We start from the raw sequence: 8,992 nt of genomic DNA, 5'->3' as shown, positions 1-8,992 counted from the left end.
GTGAGCCATTACACCCGGCCTAAATAACCTTCTTGTCTATATATCTTAGAAGTCTCTTTTACAATCTCCTTAAAATTTTCTTTCTAAATCTTTGCCTCTGAAGCTGCTTCCCTCCCCACCGTCATCCTACAAATTAAACTTTTAAAATAAATTATTAATTGAATTGCTTGTTTTTGTCTTCTTCATAATCATCATCATTATAATAAACTGGTTTTATTCAACATTGCATTGAAAATATACTTTAACTGCACAATGTATTGAATATGCTGTTGTGATCTCATATACAATTCTCATCACCATTTCTAACTTTTTTTTTTTTTTTTTGAGACAGGGTCTTTCTCTGTCGCTTAGGCTGGAGTACAGTGGCGCCATCTCGGCTCACTGCAACCTCCGACTCCTTGGTTCAAGCAATTCTGCTGCCTCAGCCTCCTGAGTAGCTGGGATTACAGGAGTCTGCCACCATGCAGGACTAATTTTTGTATTTTTAGTAGAGATGGGGTCTCACCATGTTGACCAGGCTGGTGTCGAACTCCTGACCTTAAGTGATCCACCTGGCTCGGCCTCCCAAAGTGCTAGGACTACAGGCATGAGCCACTGCGCCCAGCCTTCTAACTTTATTTCTATGGTAAATGTTTTTTGACTTACAAACAAACTTTTAGAGGAACACCCATATATAGTTCTGGAGCTTTCTGAATTGAGTTCTTTGGAAAATTTGAAGTGTTAGAGTGAAAGTATAAGTACATTTTTCCTCCTTTGATGTTGCTATCAATGAGAGAAACACTCTCAAATATATACAAACAAATAAGAGTAAATGACAAGAAAAATCACTGGAGATTACACACACAAACATATGAATGATTAATTGCTAAGGTAGATCATGAGAATGTCTCTCTCTCCCTGAATATGTGTGTGTGTGTGTGTGTGTGTGTGTGTGTGTGTGTGTGTGTGTGTATGTCAAACATAAAAAGACATTCTTAGTGCATTAAAGCCACACACCTAACTTTTAGATTAACTACTCTTCGGAATTATATACATTTTTCCCTACTTCATCAATGTGGATGAAATAAATTCTTGGCTTTCTAAATAATAAAACTGGCATATTGAGTGGTAAATTTGGTAATATGTAAAAATAAGTTATTTGTTAATCTCATATATTCTTTTAAATCAAGAATATTATTAAGAGTCCTTGCTAGTGATTAGAAGCATGGATTCTTAAACCAGACTGTCTCAGTTCAAATCTCAGAACCTAAAAGTATATAGAAAATATTTGGAACATTATCTGGCATATAGGAAGAATTATAGAAGTGTTAACAACTCTGGCTTTCAGAGAAGAAAATCTGTTAAAAAACGGAAAACCTGAAAATCTGAAATAACATTGAAATCAAATGAGTGTTTCTTATAATTTATGTAGAGGAAATACTGCCAGGATAAGTCAAATTACTTGAAAATCTTATTTCTGACAAAATTCTAGAAAATTTTGATTTCTAGAAAGAAAATTGATATTTGAAGTATATAGATATACATCTCCATAAAGTAATCCTAGGAACCTGAACTCTGTGACATTTTGATTAATAGAAAGCAGCATTATGTTATGCTGTAGAAATGACTTCACAAGTTTTCTTAAAAATAATGTACCTTTGGCTTTATATAAAGATGAAAATGAATAAAAATATGAATGTACCCTTTTATTTTCTTTTTAATTTTTCTTTTTAATACTACTATACATAGTAGGTGTATATATTTATGAGATACTTGAGATGTTTTGATACAGGCATGCAATGTGAGATAAGCACATCGTGGAGAATGGGGTCTTCATCTCCTCAAGAATTTATCCTTTGAGTTACAAACAATCCAACTACACTTTTAAGTTATTTTAAAGTGTGTAATTAAGGTATTATTGATCATAATCACCCTGTTGTGCTATCAAATAGTAGGTCTTATTCATTCTTTTTTTTTTTTTTTGCTTTTAAGTGACTAAAAATAAATAAATAAATTTTGACTTACACTTTAAGTTCAGGGGTACAAGTGCATTTGTTATACAGGTAAACTTGTGTCATGGGGGTTTGTTTTACAGATTATTTCACCACCCAAGAATTAAGCCTAGTGACCATTCATTATTTTTCCTGATTCTCTCCCTCCTCCCACTCTTTCCCCTCTGAAGGGCCCCAGTTTGTGGTGTTCCTCTCTGTGTGTCCATGTGTTCTCATCGTTTAGTTCCCACTTTTTAAAAAAATTTTTATTTTTTTCCTTCAGGACATGCAGATTTGTTACACAGGTAAACATGTGCCATGGTGGTTTGCTGCACCTATATACCCATCGCTTAGGTGTTATACCCTGCAGGAGCTCCCATTTATAAGTGAGAACATGTGGTATTTGGTTTTCTGTTCCTGTATTAGTATGCTAAGGATAATGGCCTCCAACTCCATCTGTGTCCCTGCAAAGAACATGATCTCATTCCTTTTTATGGCTGCATAGTATTTCATGGTGTACATGTACCACATTTTTTTAAATCCAGTCTATCATTGATGGACATTAAGGTTGGTTCTCTATCTTTGCTATTACGAATAGTGGTGCAAAGGACATATGTGTGCATGTGTCTTTATAACAGAGTGATTTATCTTCCTTAGGTATATACCAAGTAATGGAATTGCTAGGTTGAATGATATTTCTGTCTTTAGGTCTTTGAGGAATTGACACACTGTCTTCCACAATGGCTGAACTAATTTACACTCCCACCAACAGCGTATAAGCATTCCTTTTTCTCCACAACCTTGCCAGCATCTATTATTTTTGACTTTTTATTAAAAAGTCATTTATTAAATAGTCATTCTGACTGGTATAAGATGGTATCTCATTGCATTCCTCTAGTGATCAGTGATATTGAGCTTTTTTCTAATTATTCTTTTTGTGGCAACTGTGAATGGGAGTTCATTCCTGATTTGGCTCTTGGCTTGACTGTTGTTGGTGCATAGAATTGCTAGTAATTTTTATACAATAATTTTGTATCTTGAGACCTTCCCGAAGTTGTTTACCAGCTTAAGAAGCTTTTGGGCCTAGACAAGGGGGTTTTCTAAATATAGGATTATGTCATCTGCAAACAGGGATAGTTTGACTTCCTCTCTTCCTGTTTGCATACCCTTTATTTCTTTCTCTTGCCCAATTGTCCTGACCAGAACTTCCAATACTATATGGAATGGGAGTGGTGAGAGGGCACCTTTGTTTTGTGCTGGTTTTCAAGAGGAATGCTTCTAGCTTTTGCCCATTCAGTATGATGTTGGCTGTGGGTTTGTCATATATGGGTCTTATTATTTTGAGGTATTTTCCTTCAATACCTAGTTATAGGTAATTTTTAACATGAATGGATGTTGAATTTTACCAAAAGTCTTTCTGCATCTATTGAGATAATCATGTGGTTTTTGTCTTCAGTTATGTCTATGAGATGAATCATATGTATTGACTTGTGTATATTGAACCAATCTTGCATCCTAGGGATGAAGCTTCCTTGATTGTGGTGGATCAGCTAGCTTTTTGATATGCTGCTGGATTTGGCTTATCAGTATTTTGTTGGGGATTTTTGCATCAGTGTTCATCAAGGATATGGGCCTGAAGTTTTCTTTTTTTGTTGTATCTCTTCCAGGTTTGGGTATCAGGATGATGCTGGCCTCATAGAATGAGTTCGGAAGGAGTCCTTCCTCCTCAATATTTTGGAATAGTTGCAAAGGGAATGGTACTAGCTCTTCTTTGTACATTTGGAAGAATTCATCTGTGAATCCATCTAGTCCTGGGGTTTTTTTTTGGTTGATATGCTATTTATTACTGCCTCAATTTCAGAACTTGTTTTTAGTCTATTCAGGGATTCAGTTTCTTCCTGGTTCAGTCATAGGAGGGTGTATGTGTCCAGAAATTTATCTGTTTTTTTTTTCTAGATTTTCTAGTTTATGTGCATAGAGATGTTCATAATATTCTCTGATGGTTGTTTGTATTTCTGTAGAGTCAGTGGTGGTATCCCCCTTGTCATTTATGATTGTGTTTATTTGAAACTACTTTTTTTTCTGTGTTAGTCTAGCTAGTAGTGATCTGTTTTATTAATTTTTCAAAAAACTAGCTCCTGGATTTATTGAAGCTTTGAATGGTTTCTTGTGTCTCAATATCCTTCAGTTCAGCTCTGATTTTGGTTATTTCTTATCTTCTGTTAGCTTTGGGATTTGTTTACTATTCGTTCTGTAGTTCTTTTAGTTGTAATGTTGGGTTGACTTGAGGTTTTTCTAACTTTTTGATGTGCGCATTTAGTGCTATAAATTTCCCTCTGAAAACCACCATAACTGTGTCCCAGAGATTCTGGTGTGTTGTATCTTTGTTTTCATTACTTTCAAAGAAAGTAATGAAATGAAATGAAATGAAATGAAATGAATTACTTTCAAAGAAAGTAATTTTATTACAGAAAGTAATTTTCTGCCTTAATTTTATTATTTAACCAAAAGTCATTTCAGAGCAGGTTATTCAATTTTCATGTAACTGTATGGTTTTGAATGAATTTCTTAGTCTTGATTTCATATTTGTACTGTGGTCTGAGAGACTGTTTGTTATGATTTCAGGTCTTTTGAATTTGCTGAGGAGTGTTTTACTTCTGATTATGTGATTGATTTTACAGTAAGTGCCATGTAGTGATGAGAATAATGTATATTTTGTTGCTTTTGGGTGGAGAGTTCTATAGATATCTATTGGGTCCATTTGATCCACTGCTGAGTTCAGGTCCTGAATATCTTTGTTAATTTTCTCTCTTGATCTGTCTATTGTTGGTGGGGTGTTAAAATTCCCCACTATTATTTTGTAGGAGTCTAAGTCTCTTTGAAGGTCTCTGAGAACTTGCTTTATGAATCTGGGTGTTCCTGTGTTGGGCGCATATGTATTTAGGATAGTTAATTCTTTTTGCTGAATTGAACCCTTTACCATTATGTAATGCCCTTCTTCATCTTCTTTGATCTTTGTTGGTTTAACATCTGTTTTGTCAGAAAGGAGAATTGCAACCCCTGATTTTTTCTGTTTTCCATTTCTTGGTAGAGTTTCCTCCATCCCTTTATTTTGATCCTATGTGGGTCATTGCATGTGAGATGGGTCTTTCGAAGATAGCATACTGATGGGTCTTAGTTCTTTATCCAGCTTGCCACTCTGTGTCCTTTAATTGGTGTATTTATCCTATTTACATTTAAGGTTAGTATTGATATGTGTGGATTTGATCCTGTCATCATGATGTTAGCTAGTTATTTTGCAAACTTGTTAATGCAGTTGCTTTATTGTGTCACTGGTCTGTGTACTTCATTGTGTTTTTGTAGTGACTGGTAATGGTCTTTACTTTTCATATTTATTGCTTCCTTCAGGATCTCTTGTAAGGCAGTTTTGGAGGTAACAAGTTCTCTTAGCATTTGCTTGTCTGAAAAGGGTCTTATTTCTTCATTTATGAAATTTGAATGTTGGCCTATCTAGCTAGGTTGGGAACGTTCTCATGGGATAATATCCTGAAGTATGTTTTCCAAATTGATTCCATTCTTCCCATCTCTTTAGGTACACTAATCAGTCATAGATTCAGTCTGTTTACATAAGCCCACATTTCTTGGAGGTTTTATTTATGCCTTTTCATTCTTTTTTCTCTATTTTTGTCTGCTCCCATCTTGTCAGACAAGTAGTCTTCAAGCTCTGAGATTCTTTCCTCCGCTTGATCTATTATGCTATTAATACTTGTGATTGCATTATGAAATTCTTGTAGGGTGTTTTTCAGCTCTGTCAGGCTGGTTACATTCTTCTTTATACCAACTATTTTGTCTGTCAACTCCTGCAATGTTTTATCAGCGTTCTTGTGCTGAATCTTTCTCTCATCTTTGTATGCTTATCTACCTTCTATCTTTGAGGTTGCTGACTTTTGGATGATTTTTTTTTTCCCTTTAACAGTCTAGCTACTTTTCAACAGGGCTGCTGTGGTATGCTAGGAGTCTTATCTAGTCCCTAATCAACTCAGATTTTCCAGTACATAGAGGTATCACCAGTGAAGGATGTGAATAAGCAAAGATGGCAGCCTGCCCCTTCCTCTGCCCCTTCCTGTTCTCAGTCTCCAGGCTCCTCACTCTGTCCAGGTAGGAGGCCAGGTGGTCGTTCAGGCTTTGCATGGTCTCCTTCTCATTCTGGATGTCTCCCATTCCTACCAGACCCCCGGCCATCGCTACAGCCAGGCCCCGGGATCCCACGCCACCCTGGAAGCCGGTGGAGTGGGACACGGAGATCCAGGAACCACAGCCCCCAGCACCTGCATAGACACTGGCTGCACTGCTGACCATCTCATCTCAGGGAGGTACAGACTTGTTGCCAGCCTGAACGCACCTGTAGGAGGTGGCTGAAGACTCCAGATCTGAGGTCTGACCCAGTCAGGAGAAATGGGATCAAAGGCCTATTTTAAAAAGTTGTCTGGGTCTTCAGCAAAGCCTGAGTCCTGTCCTCTTGCTCTCCTTCTGGGACAGCATGAGCTTCACCACTCACTCTACCTTCACCAACTACTGGTCCCTGGGCTCTGTCCAGGTGCCCAGCTACGGCACCCGGCCGGTCAGCAGTGCAGCCAGTGTCTATGCAGGTGCTGGGGGCTGTGGTTCCTGGATCTCCGTGTCCCACTCCACTGGCTTCCAGGGTGGCGTGGGATCCTGGGGCCTGGCTGTGGGGATGGCCAGGGGTCTGGCAGGAATGGGAGACATCCAGAATGAGAAGGAGACCATGCAAAGCCTGAACAACCACCTGGCCTCCTACCTGGACAGAGTGAGGAGCCTGGAGACTGAGAACAAGAAGCTGGAGAACAAAATCCAGGAGCACCTGGAGAAGAAGGGACCCCAGGTTAGAGACTGGAGTCATTACTTCAAGACCATCGAGGACCTGAGGGCTCAGATCTTCGCAAATGCTGTGGACAATGCTGGCATCGTTCTGCAGATCAACAATGCCCGTCTTGCTGCTGATGACTTTAGAGTCAAGTATGAGACAGAGCTGGCCATGTGCCAGTCTGTGGAGAGTGACATCCATGGGCTCCACAAGGTCACTGATGACCAATGTCACTCGGCTGCAGCTGGAGACAGAGATTGAGGCTCTCAAGGCAGAGATGCTGTTTATGAAGAAGAATCATGAAGAGGAAGTAAAAGGCCTACAAGCTCAGATTGCTAGCTCTGGGTTGACCCTGGAGGTAGATGTTCCCAAATCTCAGGACCCCGTCAAGATCATGGCAGACATCCAGGTCCAATATGACGAGCTGGCTTGGAAGAACTGAAAGGAGCTTGACAAGTACTGGTCTCAGCAGACTGAGGAGAGACTACAGTGGTCACCACGCCGTCCACCGAGATTGGAGCTGCTGAGATGATGCTCATGGAGCTGAGACATACAGTCCAGTCCTTGGAGATGGACCTGGACTCCATGAGAAATCTGAAGGCCAGCTTGGAGAACAGCCTGAGGGAGGTGGGGGCCCACTACACCCAGCAGATGGAGCTGCTCAACGGGATCCTGCTGCACCTGGAGTCAGAGCTAGCACAGACTCGGGCAGAGGGACAATACCAAGCCCAGGAGTAGGAGGCCCTGCTGAACATCAAGGTCAAGCTGGAGGTTGAGATCACCACCTACCGTCGCCTGCTGGAAGATGGCGAGGACTTCAGTCTTGGTGATGCCCTGGACAGCAGCAACTCCATGAAAACCATCCAAAAGACCACTACTCGCCAGATACTGGATGGCAAAGTGGTGTCTGAGACCAATGACACCAAAGTTCTGAGACATTAAGCCAGCAGAAACAGCATACCCTTTGGGGAGCAGGAGGTCAATAAAATGTTCGGAAGTCAAAAAAAGAAAGTAGTCTGACCACATTTTTGTAAAGCAGCTATACAGTGCTGGGGGTCCACTTCAGCCCCTGGTTGCCTCGGATATTTCAAAAGCTGTTAAACAATTCCCTAGGAATGAGGCTGAATCCAGGAGGCTGAGTAGCAAGAGTCTGTGGGCCCCACTTCCATGGTGCCTCACAGCGTAAGACCCACTGGCCTGGAACTCCAGCCAACCACTCCTAATTAATTGTTTTTTGTACTCATTAAACATCCCCACCTCCCCCTGCTCCCCACTACCCTTCCCAGCCCCCGGTAACCATCCTTTTACTCCCTATCTCTATGAGTTCAATCGTTTTGATTTTTAGATCCCAGAAATAAGTGAGAACATGTGATGTTTGTCTTTCTGTGCTTGGTTTATTTTGCTTAATATAATGATCTCCAGTTCCATCCATGTTGTTGCAAGTGACTAGATCTCATTCATTTTTATGACTTAATAGCACTCCATTGTGTATGTGTACCACATTTTCTTTATCCATTCATCTGTTGATAGTCACTTAGGTTGCTTCCAAATCTTAGCTATTATGAACAGTGCTGCCACAAACATAGGAATGCAGTTATCTCTTCAATGCACTCATTTCCTTTCTTTTGTATATATACCCAGCAGTGGGATTGCTGGATTATATGGTAGCTCAATTTTTAGTTTTTTGAGGAACTTCCAAACTGTTCCCCATGGTGGTTGTACTAATTTACATTCCCACCAATAGTGCACAAGGGTTTATTTTTCTACACATCTCCTTCAGCATTTGTTATTTCCTGTCTTTTGGGTACAAGCCATTTTATATCCAAATGATATAACGATATCTCATTGTAGCTATGATTTGCATTTCTCTGATGATCAGTGATGTTGGGCACCTTTTCATATGCCTGTTTGCCATTTGTATGTGTTCTTTTGAGAAACATCTATTCAAATCTTTTGCCAGTTTTTTAAATTAGATTGTTATTTATATTTTCTGGAAAACCACTTTGTGGCATTATCTATTGTTAATGTTCCTTGTATTAGCACTCACTTGATACATATTTAAAAAAATCATTTATTAACAGAGAAATGTTTCTTTTCCTCACATACAACTTTGCTTCCACTGATAAGAAAATAAGAA

The 8,992-nt window shown here is 39.4% G+C and overlaps 1 pseudogene; it reads left to right on the top strand.

The window, feature by feature from the left end:
• Positions 1-6,510: 6,510 nt before the first annotated feature.
• On the top strand, positions 6,511-8,346 carry LOC103217503 (keratin, type I cytoskeletal 18 pseudogene; annotated as a pseudogene).
• The last annotated feature ends 646 nt before the right edge of the window (positions 8,347-8,992 follow it).

This window comes from Chlorocebus sabaeus, chromosome 10 (genome assembly GCF_047675955.1).
Source record: "Chlorocebus sabaeus isolate Y175 chromosome 10, mChlSab1.0.hap1, whole genome shotgun sequence".
Classification (NCBI taxonomy): Eukaryota; Metazoa; Chordata; class Mammalia; order Primates; family Cercopithecidae; genus Chlorocebus; species Chlorocebus sabaeus.
This window is presented reverse-complemented; position numbering and strand designations above follow the sequence as displayed.